This window comes from Mirounga angustirostris, unplaced genomic scaffold, assembly GCF_029215605.1.
Source record: "Mirounga angustirostris isolate CCGP_5_RB_7025 unplaced genomic scaffold, mMirAng1.0.hap1 SCAF_11, whole genome shotgun sequence".
Taxonomy (NCBI): Eukaryota; Metazoa; Chordata; class Mammalia; order Carnivora; family Phocidae; genus Mirounga; species Mirounga angustirostris.
In genome coordinates this window covers 82110883-82123942 of record NW_026991719.1, presented here as the reverse complement: position 1 = coordinate 82123942, position 13060 = coordinate 82110883, and the positions used below count along the sequence as shown (strand labels likewise).

At 38.3% G+C, this 13060-nt stretch overlaps 1 pseudogene; it reads right to left on the bottom strand.

Moving 5' to 3' along the window:
* Positions 1-3020: 3020 nt before the first annotated feature.
* LOC123843850 (AMMECR1-like protein) lies at positions 3021-6001 on the bottom strand (annotated as a pseudogene).
* Positions 6002-13060: the final 7059 nt, after the last annotated feature.

Sequence of the window (13060 nt, the reverse complement as noted above, 5' to 3'; positions counted from 1 at the left end):
CTGTAAATCTAAAATTATTCCAAAATAAAATGTTTATTTAAAACATTTTAATTAATGTAAAACAAGGATGATTCATAATTACAGAGAGAATGTCATATGTGTGGATATTGAGACAAGCCCACTTTTCAGACCAAAGGCACTCACAGCTGGGGATGAAATGAACTCAAAACCAAACCAGCCAAGTGGGGCTGGTTCCTTTAAGACAATGGTTATTGGGGCACCTGGCTGGCTCAATCAGTAGAGCACATGACTCTTGATCTTGGGGTTATGAGTTCAAGCCCCACATCAGGCATAGAGCTTACTTAAATAAAGTAACATATTCACTTGCAGTCAATCATTTAAGAAAAAGACCAGTCCTCAAGATTTGGGATGCCTAGCTGTCTCAGTCAGTGGAGCATGCAACTCTTGATCTCCAGGTTGTGAGTTCAAACCCCATATTGGGCATAAAGCTTACTTTATTTTTTTTGAGAATATTATTTTTTATTTTATTAGTTATGTTATTCACCATAAAATACATTATTAGTTTTTGATGTGGTGATACACGATCCATTGTTTTCGTATAACACCCAGTGCTCCACGCAGTACGTGCCCTCCTTAATACCCATCACCAGGCTAACCCATCCCCCCACCCCCTTCCCCTCTAAAACCCTCAGTTTGTTTCTCAGAGTCCATAGTCTCTCATAGTTCATCTCTCCCTCCAACTTCGCCCCCCTTCATTTTTCCCTTCCTTCTCCTAATGTCCTCCATGCTATTCCTTATGCTCCACAAATAAGTGAAACCATATGATAATTGACTTTCTCTGTTTGACTTATCTCACTTAGCATAATCTCCTTCAGTCCCATCCATGTTGATGTAAAAGTTGGGTATTCATCCTTTCTGATGGCTGAGTCATCTTCCATTGTATATATGGACCACATCTTCTTTATCCATTCATCTGTTGAAGGGCATCTCAGCTCTTTCCAGTTTGGCTATTGTGGACATTGCTGCTATGAACATTGGGGTACATATGGCCCTTCTTTTCACTACATCTGTGTCTTTGGGGTAAATACACAGGAGTGCAATTGCTGGGTCCTAGGGTAGCTCTAATGGCTAACAGACACATGAAAAAATGTTCATCATCATTAGCCATCAGGGAAATTCAAATCAAAACCACATTGAGATACCACCTTACACCAGTTAGAATGGCAAAAATTGACAAGGCAAGAAACAACAAATGTTGGAGAGGTTGTGGAGAATGCAAGTTGGTACAGCCACTTTGGAAAACAGTGTGGAGGTTCCTCAAAAAATTAAAGCTTACTTTAAAAAAAAAAAAAACAATGGTTATCTACTATTCAGCTGAACAGTCCAAGGAAAAAGAAAACACTAAGCAGAATGCATTTCCTTTTTCTTTAAACCTACCACTCACACTACATGTGGTCACTGTCCTCACCCTCCTCACTCAAGCATGTGGTAGGCAGTCTGGTTCCAGTTCAGAGTGGTCATCTTCCTATGCAAAGCTGCCATATGGATGATCCAGACTTAGTATTTTTCCTGAGAGCCATCTGCTGCATATCTTCATGAGGTGACCATGACTGTACATTTCCAGACTGCTTCCTAACTAGGCCCATTCATGATGGACACTGACAGTGCCTATTTCTTATGGGGTCAATATCTTTCCTGGGTCAGCTCCTGAGTCCCCTTGACAAGGCAAGATGAACTTGAATATTTCCACTGCTGAATTTGTATGGGAGCATGAGGGAATGTGCAGAGAATAAGATTTCTTCACTCCCCAAAACCACTGAGTCCACTTCAGTGTGGTGCTGGGCTTAATCAGCTCAAATTTTGTGCACTGATTCTCCCTCTTGCCATTTCATGGGTTTTTAAATGTTCTGTTCATTTTCTTAAAAGTCAGGGATCCTACCCCACCCTCAATGAAATAAAATTTAAAAGCATACTGTACACTGGAGAAGACAAATACTGTAACATTTCTACAAGAAAAAATAAGCTTGAAGAGCATGGCATTGTAAATGCTTGCATGACCAGTCTCATGGAGGTGGGTGGTTTAGTCCAGAGCTGACCACCCTGACATCAACCCATGGCACCTAAGAGTAACTGTCATCACATTTGTTTATAACAAAACATTCATTATTCTAAGCAGTAGGAATCATTAAATGATCCCTTTACCTTCAAAAGCTTTTTTTTTTTTCTCATTAACATTGCACATGACAGAGTATGAGAATACAGTGCAACAATAAGATGGGGTGATGAAGCCTGGCTTGAGCATCCTGATGTCAGCCTCACATTTTTATTGCACATTCCATATCCTTGTGAACAGCAGAGGATGGTGCCAAGCCAATCTGCTCACCCTTATTCATTTCTTCCAAGAAATGAGACAGCAATGCCTAGAACAGCATGAATGTTGCTTTTTAGATTATGTTCCTTCCCCATTCCTGAAAGAATAAAATTCAAAAGATCTTCTGACTTGGATATTTTCCAATTCAGGAAAGCCACAGTATCACCACATAAATTTTAAAAATAAATTTAATCAAAACATAGTGTTCACCGTGTTGATATCCAATCCACTTTGTTTGCTCTCTAGGCATGTTGTTGAAAACCAGTGTATCATTCTTTGGGTTCTTTCTTCCAACTAGCTACCTCCTCTTATGAATCATTTCATCAGTGCCTTTGCAACAATGTTTTCAAAGCATTTCCAAGTCCCCAACAACTTCTGTGAACTTTGCTACCAAATGAATGAAAAATAGGCAAGAGGGAGGGGAAACTTGCTGACAGCTATTTAGAATCAGCAACAATGAGAATGGAAAATATGCCACATGCAAGTTTGAATGACCTAGAATAAGATGAACTATTTGGAATTTTGCCCTGATGGCGTCAAGCTTTCTAGCATATTAAGCAAGGTAAAGACTCACCTTGTAAAATTTTTGTTCTAAAGTCCTATAAAGGACTGAAACACCCGGTCTTCTTAATGATGTCATAGCCATTGGTGGCCACAAGGGGATGGAACTGGCCATGCAGCTCATATGTCAACAGTAATGATTGTACAGGGGTGGGGTATGAAGAGTGCCATTCTGAAAACAGTGCTATTGAGAAACAATATACTCTGCGTAACTGATTGTCACCTTCTCACTTTGGTAACTGGTAAGTTTGATTGCTTTTCTGAATTCACTGTTAATTGGAGCCTTAAAACTACCTTTCCTGGGCAAGGAGTCTCTTGTCTGTTTTTGATCCCAGTCTTGTTTCTTAGCAATCTTGGGTAAATACGTAGCTGTAAATTTGATGCTTTTTTCATTGATGAGTTCAGTTTGAATCCCATCAACTTTTATTTCCCACTTCAGGTAATCATTGGTATCTTTAAAGTTAGTAAGGAAGGAGACAAGATAGAAAAGTTTAGGCAGCTCCTTTCAAGTTAGGGGGGTGGAGATCAGCTGTCCTAAATGCACTAGTTAACATATATTTCCTGAGTCCTGAATAAAGATTCATAGCTGAGGAGGTCCCAATGCAACCACAGAACTACTTGTCCTGCCCTGTCTTCCACATCCCAAAGAGTAGATAGGGGTCATTGATAAATCTAGGAAGTTGTGGCTGTGGGAAGCCATAGAGGTGACAACAGAGGATGTCAAAACAGTAGCAGCACATCTCTGTAGTCACTACCAGATTCTTGGTGGTGTTGGCAGTTCCACTGAGCCAGGATACAGTGCTCAGTGTTCCAGATTTGGGATTCATTTGTGTAATAGGAGAGTTTCTAAATCCCAGAGTTAAGTCTGACACATCCTCCTGACCACTGTTGCCACCCACATGCTGATGGTTTTGAGGAGGTTCTGAACTAGCGTCAAGGACAGTTGAGGATTGGTTTCCATTACTATGTATTCCACTTCCAGATAATTTGGGCTTCTTGACCACAAGACGGTTTGTTGCCAACCTATGCTTGAGTGGAGGAACACAATGCCTTTTTCCTATCCTTATTTAGTGCTTGAGGTTTGGAGTGCTGCAGAACCTGAAAGCAGAAAGTTTGTATTGTTAGAGGAACAACTACAACCAAAGAGGAGAGCTATTTTATCTCTGAAATGAATTTTTTTTCCTTCTGATTCCATTCCTTTTTTCTGTACCTTTTCTTCTGGCCCAGACTCAGCTAAGGTAGTCAGGATCTCTCACACTCTGCATCCTCCTCCTGCTTTATGGAGCCATGAACCTGGGTGGGGCTGCTGTGGAGTCACATACTTAACCAGAGCACTCTCCTCATGTGTTAGTACTAGCTCTATACTTTCATTTGTTTCATCCCTGCATCCTTCCAGAGATCACTCAGGCTTTTCTCCTTTGTTGCCTCCACTCCTTTCATCAGCTCAGTGAGTTGTATCACAGCACCACACTGCTCTGGAAATGCTTAGGAAAAATTTAACATTCATTTTTGCTATATTTTACATATAGAGAAAGGGTCCAAGACACCAAAAAATTACCAGGCAAGGAGTTTGTACTTCTGTTAACAGGAAGGAGGCTGCCTCAGAGTGTCCAGATATTGGGATCATTACTTTAGGAAAACTGCTCTGGAAAGCAGTGCACAGAAGTATTGAAAAAAAGATCTTATGTTTTCTTCTAAGAGTTTTATAGTTTTCTCTCTTACACTTAACACTTTCATCATTTTGAGTTCATTTTTGTATATGATGTGAAGCAGGGTTTCAACTTCATTCTTTTACATACATTCTTTTACACTTGTCCCGGCACCATTTGAAGAGAAGAATAATTTCCCTCATTGAATTGTCTTGGCACTCTTTTCTCATATCAAGTAACCATAAATGTAAAGATTTACTTCTGGATTCTCAATTCTATTCCATTGATCTTTATATCTATACTTAAGCCAGTACCAACAATCTTGATTTATGTAGCCTTGTAGTGAGTTTTTAAATGGGAAAATATTGGGGCACCTGGGTGGCTCTGTCTGTTAAGCAGCTGACTCTTGATTTCGGCTATCATGATCTCAGGGTCATGAAATCAAACTCCACATCAAGCTCTGGGCTGGATGTGGAACCTGCTTAAGATTCTCTCTCTTCCTCTCCCTCTGCTTCTCTCTCTCTCTCTCTCAAAATAAATAAATAAGAAAATATTTTTCCAAATATTAAAATACATAACTATTCAACAAATGATTCTGAGCAATTGATTATTTTGAGGAGGGGGGATCTTTGTTTATAACCTTTTGCTCATGACATTTCACCAAACTCATACCAAGTGAATTTAAGAGTTAAATTTAACTATTTAAATGATAAAAGTCTAGAATTAAATAACAGTGAATATGTATTAAATATCTAGAGAGACAAAAAATTTCCAAGATTGAAAGAAATGAAAAAATCCACAAAGGCAAAGACTGCCTTTTTTTTTTTTAATTTTATTATGTTATGTTAGTCACCATACAATACATCATTAGTTTTTGGTATACGAAAACAATGGATTGTGGAAAGACTGCCATTTCTTAAAAATCTTTAACTTCTGACACATCAGAAATAGTAACAAATTTAAAAGGAAAATAACAAACTGAGAAAAACAATATAAAAATAATCAGTATAAAGAGCTAATAAAGACTGACAATTAAAAGAAAGAAGTCTGCATTAGGCAAAGGATATTAATAGACAATTGATCAAAGAGAAATTATAACAAGTTAACAAATGTGAAAAACCTTAACTTTGTTAGAAACTTTTCAAAAATCTAAAGTAAAACAACTGGACACTCTTTTTATAAAATTATTTTTATGTTTTAAAATAACAATATCAAAAAGATAAAAAATAAATATAAATTTACTGTATGATGCAACAGTGCCACTCCCAGGTATCTATCCAAGAAAAATGAATAATTATGTCCACTTATAGTAGTGGAATACTTAGAGTAGAGGAATTGATTATACTTTCATACTTGAAGCAGTCCAAATATCCATTAACCAGCAAATGGATAAATGAAGTGGCATATCTATGAATGGAATACTATTCAGCAGCAAAAGATACGTGAAATGCTGATACATGCTACAACATGGATGAATGACAAAAACATGGCAAATAAAACTAATATTCCAATCATAAACTAGGAGGTAAAAGAAGGTACAGAAAAATGAATCTAATAAAAAGAAACACTACAGGTGTTTCCATTTATCCAAACTCATCAACTTGTACACATTAAATATGTGTAGGAATTTGTATGTCAGTTGTGCCTCAATAATGTTGTTGAAGAAAGAAATACCCTAGCTACATCCTTATTTATGATTTAAATGGCCAGGGAGAAGTAAATGCACTTCAGTGCAGGGATCAATTGTTTCATAATGAGCCAAATAATATTCCTAATGAGAAAAAACTGGGAAAGCTTAAAAAGAGCTTCTTTCTGGGAAAAATCAATCAAAAGGAAAAATTGGGAGAATATGTTTATAATTTATACCATAGGTATATGACTACTATATCTGATATAGTAATAATTCTGACTAAAAAATATGTATAATATATCATCTACAAAGAGAACCTTGACTTATAACCAAACATATGAAAATATATCCTAATGCCCTACTGATTAAAGAAATGAAAATAATGAGAAGCTGGGAAAAATGGCAGAGTAGGAGGATCTCAAGCTCACCTTGTCCCACTGATATAACTAGATAACAATCACATCAGCGAAAATAACCCAGAAAATAATCAGAAGACTGGCAGAACAAACTCCACAACTAAAGGTAGAGAAGAGGTCACATCGAAGGAGGCAGGAAGATGTAGCTTGGGAGTGAAATGGACTGTGGTTATCCGCAGTGATGAGGGAGCTGGTGGCACAGAGAAGGGCAAAAAACATTATCACACTAGGGAGCCTGCACAGAAAAGATGAATCCCTATAATATTTGGCTTTGAAAGCAAAAGGGGTCAAATATCATGAGTTCTTACAACCAGAGGGACTTAAAGCTTGGAATTTTAAAAATTGGCTGGTTCAGCTCTGGGAAAGCCCAGAAAGTTGGCATTAGGAAGAGAAGTCCCTCCTTTAAAGAGACAGCATGACAAATAGCCAGCTGAGATACAGTGTGGAAATTCCCTCCCCTGCCTCCCAGCAAAAACACACAGCCATGATCATGGTGCTGACATTCCCTACCTAACTGGCTTACATAAAGCCCCACCCCTACCCCCAGGTTCTGTAGATCTGCCCTTTTCAGTCACCCTTGCCTCAGTCGCCATGTTGTGGGCCCCCTTCCTCAGAAGACCAGTGCAAACCCCACCAACACCTCATCTACTGATCTGCATGCTTTGAGGGACCTCAGTTCCTGTAGCAGCAGCAGGTATTATTTTGCAAGCAGACCAGTGCACATCTTATTAAAACATGCCCCACCTGTCCAGGGAACAAATATGGCCCAAAAAAGGCAAAGAAAGTGCAGGACTTCTTCACAAGGGTATTGCTCTCAAGAACTGACTTTCCTAACATACAGAAATAGGCACAGAGTACTTAGACAAAATGAGAAGATAGAGGAACATGTCCCAAATGAAAGAATAGGACAAAACCACAGCAAGACACTTAAGCAAAATGGATATAAGTAATATGCCTGAAAGAATTTAATGATCATATAGATTCTCACTGGACTGGATAAATGGGTGGAGGACATCAGTGAGACCCTTAAATAAGAGATTTTAAAAATCAGAGTTGAAGAATGAAATTAAAATACACATGATGGAATAAATAGCAGGATAGAGGAAGCAGAGGAATAAATTAACGAAGAAAAAGTAATGGAAAGTAATCAGACTGAACAAATGGGAGGAAAAAATATGCAAAATGAGAATAGACTTAGGGAACTAGTGACTTCATCAAGCATAATAACATTCACATTATAGGGATCCCAGAAGAAGAGAGAGAAAAGGGTGCAGAACATTTATTTTAAAAAATAATAACTGAAAACTTTCCTAATCTGGGGAAGGAAACAGATATCCAGATCCAGAAGGTAAAGAGATCCTCCCCCCAAATCATCCCAAGGAGGTCCACACTGACACATAGTAATTAAAATGACAAAAAGTAGTGATAAAAATTTTTTTAAAGAAAAAATTTACATACAAGAAAAACCTCACAAGGCAGTTTTTCAGTAGATTTTTCAGCAGAAACTTTGCAGGCCAGAAGAGAGTAGCATGATATATTCAAAGTGCTGAAAGGAAAAAAAAATGCGGTCAACAATACTCTATCCAGCAAGGCTATCATTCAGAACAGAAGAAGAGATAGTTTCTCAGAAATACAAAACCTATACAAATTCATGACCACTAAACCAGCCCTACAAGAAATATTAAAGGGAACTCTATTTTTTTTTCCTTTGCTATTTCTTTTTTAAATTTTATTATGTTATGTTAATCCCCATCCATTACATCATTAGTTTTTGATGTAGTGTTCCATGATTCATTGTTCGCGTATAACACCCAATGCACCATTCCATACATGCCCTCTTTAATACCCATCACCAGGCTAACCCATGCCCCCACCCCCTTCCCTTCTAGAACCCTCAGTTTGTTTCTCAGAGTCCATAGTCTCTCACAGTTCGTCTCCCCCTCCAATTCCCCCCTTCATTTTTCCCTTCCTACTATCTTCTTTTTTTAAAAATTTTATTATGTTAGTCACCATACAATACATCATTAGTTTTTGATGTAGTGATCCACGATCCATTGTTTTTGTATAACACCCACTGGGTGTTATCTTCTTTTTTTTTTTTAACATATAATGTATTATTTGTTTCAGAGGTACAGGTCTGTGATTCAACAGTCTTACACAATTCGCCATGCTTACCATAGCACATACCCTCCCCAATGTCTATCACCCAGCCACCCCATGCTCCCACCCCCCACCACTCCAACAACCCTCAGTTTGTTTCCTGAGATTAAGAATTCCTCATATCAGTGAGATCATATGATACATATCTTTCTCTGATTGACTTATTTCACTCGGCATAATACCCTCCAGTTCCATCCACGTTGTTGCAAATGGCAAGATTTGATTCCTTTGATGGCTGCAAAATATTCCATTGTATATATATACCACATCTTCTTTATTCATTCATCTGTCGATGGACATCTTGGCTCTTTCCATAGTTTAGCTATTGTGGACATTGCTGCTATAAACATTGGGGTGTATGTACCCCTTCAGATCACTACATTTGTATCTTTGAGGTAAATACCCAGTAGTGCAATTGCTGGGTCATATAGTAGCTCTATTTTCAATGTTTTGAGGAACCTCCATGTTTTCCAGAGTGGCTGCACCAGCTTGCATTCCCACCAACAGTGTAAGAGGGTTTAAAGGGGACTCTATTAATGGAAAGGAAAGACCATAAATAAAAGTATGAAAAATAAAAATCATAAAAGCAGTAAAAATAAATATATTTGTACAAAGCAGTCAAGGGATTCACAAAATGAAAGGATGCAGAATATGACACCATTTACCTAAAATATTTGGGGGGGGACAAGAGTACAGAATGGGTTCAAACTTACACAACTATCAACTTAATATAGACTGCTATATGGCAAAAATTATATACAAACTGAATGGTAACAACAAATCAAAAACCAGTAATAGATATGCAAAGAATAAATAGAAAAGAACCCAAGGATATCACTAAAGAAAGCCAACAAGCCATGAGAGAGAGCAAGAGAAGAAAGTATCAGAAAAATACTACAAAAACAACCACAAAACAAGTAAAAAAAAATGGCAATAAATACACATCTAGCAATAATTACTTTGAATGTAAATGGACTACACACTCCAATCTAAAGACAGAGTGACAGAGCAGATTAAAAAACAAAACAAAACAAGACCCATGTATATGCTGCCTACAAAAGACTCATTTCAGACCTAAAGACACGTGCAGTTTGAAAGTGAGGGGGTGGGGATATATTTATCATGTAAATGGTTGTGAAAATAAAACTGGAGTAGCAATACTTATATCAGACAAACTAAACTTTAAAACAAAGACTAACAAGAGAAAAGAAGTACACTATATGATAATAAAGGGGACAATCCAACAAGAATATGTAACTGTAAATATTAATGCACCCAACATGGAAGAACACAAATACATAAAACAGTTAATAACTAACATAAAGGAGCTAATATATAGTATTACAATAATAGTAGGGGCTTTAACACCCCACTTACATCAATGGACAGATCATCCAAACAGAAAATCAACAAGAAAACAGTGGTTTTGAATGACACTTTGGGCCAGTTGGATTTAACAGATATATTCAGAACATTCCATCCTAAAAAAACAGAATACACATTTATTCTAGTGCACATGGAACATTCTCCAGAAGAGATCACATATTTTAAAAATTATTTTGTATTTAAATTCAATGAATTAACATATAGTGTATTATTAGTTTCAGAGGTACAGTTCAGTGATTCATCAATCTTATATAATACCCAGTGCTCATTACATGATGTGCCTTCCTTAATGTTCATCACCCAGTTACCCCATGCCCCACCCCATGTCATCTGCAAAGAGTGAGAGTTGGACTACTTCTTTGCTGATTCTGATTTATTTCTTTTTGTTGTCTGATTGCTGAGACTAGGACTTCTATTTATATGTTGAACAACAGTGGTGAGAGTAGACATCCCTGTCATGTTCCTGAATTTAGGGGAAAAGCTCTCAGTTTTTCCCCATGGGGAATGATATTCACTGTGGCCTTTTTGTAGATGGCTTTTATGATATTGAGGTATGTTCCCTCTATCCCTAAAGTGTGAAGAGTTTTAATCAAGAAAGAATGCTGCACTTTGTTAAATGCTTTAGAAGAGATCACATATTAAGTCACAAAACAATTCTCAACAAATTCAAGAAGATCAAAGTCATACCATGCGTCTTTTCTGACAGCAACAATATGAAACTAGAAATAAACCATAAAAAAAAAAAATCTGGAAAGAGCACCAAGACATGGAGGCTAAATAACATGCTACTAAACAAACACCCATCAGCATGGGTCGACCAGGAAAGAAAAGAAATAAAAAAGTACATGGAAACAAATGAAAACGAAAACACAGTGGTCCAAAATCTTTTGGGATGCAGCAAAAGTGGTTCTAAGAGGGAAGTTTATAGTAATACAAGCCTACATAAAGAAGCAAGAAAATTTTCAAATAAACAATCTGAACTTACACCTAAAGGATCTAGAAAAAGAAGAACAAACAAAACCCAAACCAGAAGAAGGAAGGAAATAATAAAGATTAGAGCAGAAATAAGGAATAATAGAAACTAAAAAAAATAATAATAATAGAACAGATTAATGATACCAGGAGCTAGTTCTTTGAAAAGATCAACAGAATTGATAAACCTATAACCAGACACATCAAAAAAAAAAAAAAAAAGAAAAAAAGGACAGAGAGAGATGGCAGAGTAGTAAGGGGACCCTATGCTTGCCTTGTCTCTCCAGCGCAGCCTGATAAATATCAAATTATTCTAACACAAAAGAAATCAATCTGAGGATAGAGAGAACAAACTCAAAATCTAGAGGGAAAAAATGGCCACATCATGGAAGGTAGGAGCTGTGGAGAGTTGATTTGGGGGAGAAAAGAATTGCGGGTGCTGTGGAGGGGAGGGACCCCTGATCACGGAGAGAGGAGAGAGAAAGAAAGAGAGAGAGAAAGAGAAAACAGCATTCAGGGGATTGAACAAGAAAAGCTCTACCTGAAAACCATTGACTGGGAAAAGGAGAGGGTCTGATTATTGCAAGTTTTTACAATCAGTGGAGCTCAATGTCTGAAATTTTAGAAATCCACGCCATTGCTGGGGTGGTGCCTGACTGGCCTAGCAGTGCTCCTGTGGGGAAGAAGGCAGAGTTGCAGGACCATATACCATGCTCTAAGGATCTCCTGGGTCACAGCGAGAAAAAGTTCTCCCTTTTTGGAGTGCATTTGGGAGGGGTGGCATTGCCTCTCAAGGGACAAAAGAGATGGGGGGCACCATTGAGCAGCTCTGTTAATTAGCATAGCAGCAGAGGCACCTGCTGAAGGCAGCTAACCTGGAAGCTAGCTTTTGGCTGTGCTTTAACATAAAGTGAGCTCCTGCATGGTTGTGTGACTGATTTTCTGAGACAAACAAGTACCAGCTGCAGCATGGTAAAACCCTCCCCCAGAGAATCAGCAGGAGTCCCTGCCATGCAGAGTCTCTAGAATTTTGAGTTTTTGAAACAGAGTATTGTGCTGCCAGGCAGGCAGACAGCTCGGACACAGACAGGGTGAGAGCATGGTATTGATGGAAGTCTCAGACACAAGAGGGGAGATTGTTAGCTCTTCTGTGAGGGCTTCCTAAACAGTGGTGGGTGTGAATTCCCCTCTCCAGGGAGGAGAGAGCCAGGCAATACTATTTTCCTCCACCCACCCATCAACACAGGCAGACTTCAATGAGCAGCACAGGGCCCTCAGTGGAGGCCAGAGTCACTTATATCAAGCACCACCTCACTGTGCCTTACAGGTGCATCTTTACTAGGCCAAGTCAGCCTGAGAAACAGCACAGCAGGCCCCTCCCCCAGAAGATAAGTATAAATCCCTTGCATGCGCCAAGTCTACTGATCAGAGAGTGCTGTAAAGGTTCAGCTCTATGGGAAATAGGATCAGGCTTATTTTAACAAGCAGACCAAAGCACACCTAGTTAAAATGCCATGCACTGGACAAGGTCCAAACATTCCCCACTGCAGGCAAGGAGAAACTGCAGAGGACTGACCTGAGGGAAAAAGAGCAACCAAAACACAGCAGCACTCTAAAACACTTCCTGAAGTGCCAGGCCCTGTTCAGTATAGGACCTCTTCTTAATATTGCCATTACTCTCAGAAGCAGGAAATATAACAGGCTATCCTAACACACACCCCAAAAAACAGTGACCTAGACAAAATTCCAAGACTGAAGAACTCACACCAGAAGAAAGAACATGAAGAGGTCATGGATAGGGTCTAATCAAAACAGTTATAAGTAATATGCCTGAACCAAAATTTGAAACAACAATCATAAGGATACTAGCTGGGCTTGAGAAAAGCATAGAAGACACTAGATAATCCTTTACTACAGAGATAAAAGAACTAAAAATTAGTCAGGCTGAAATAAA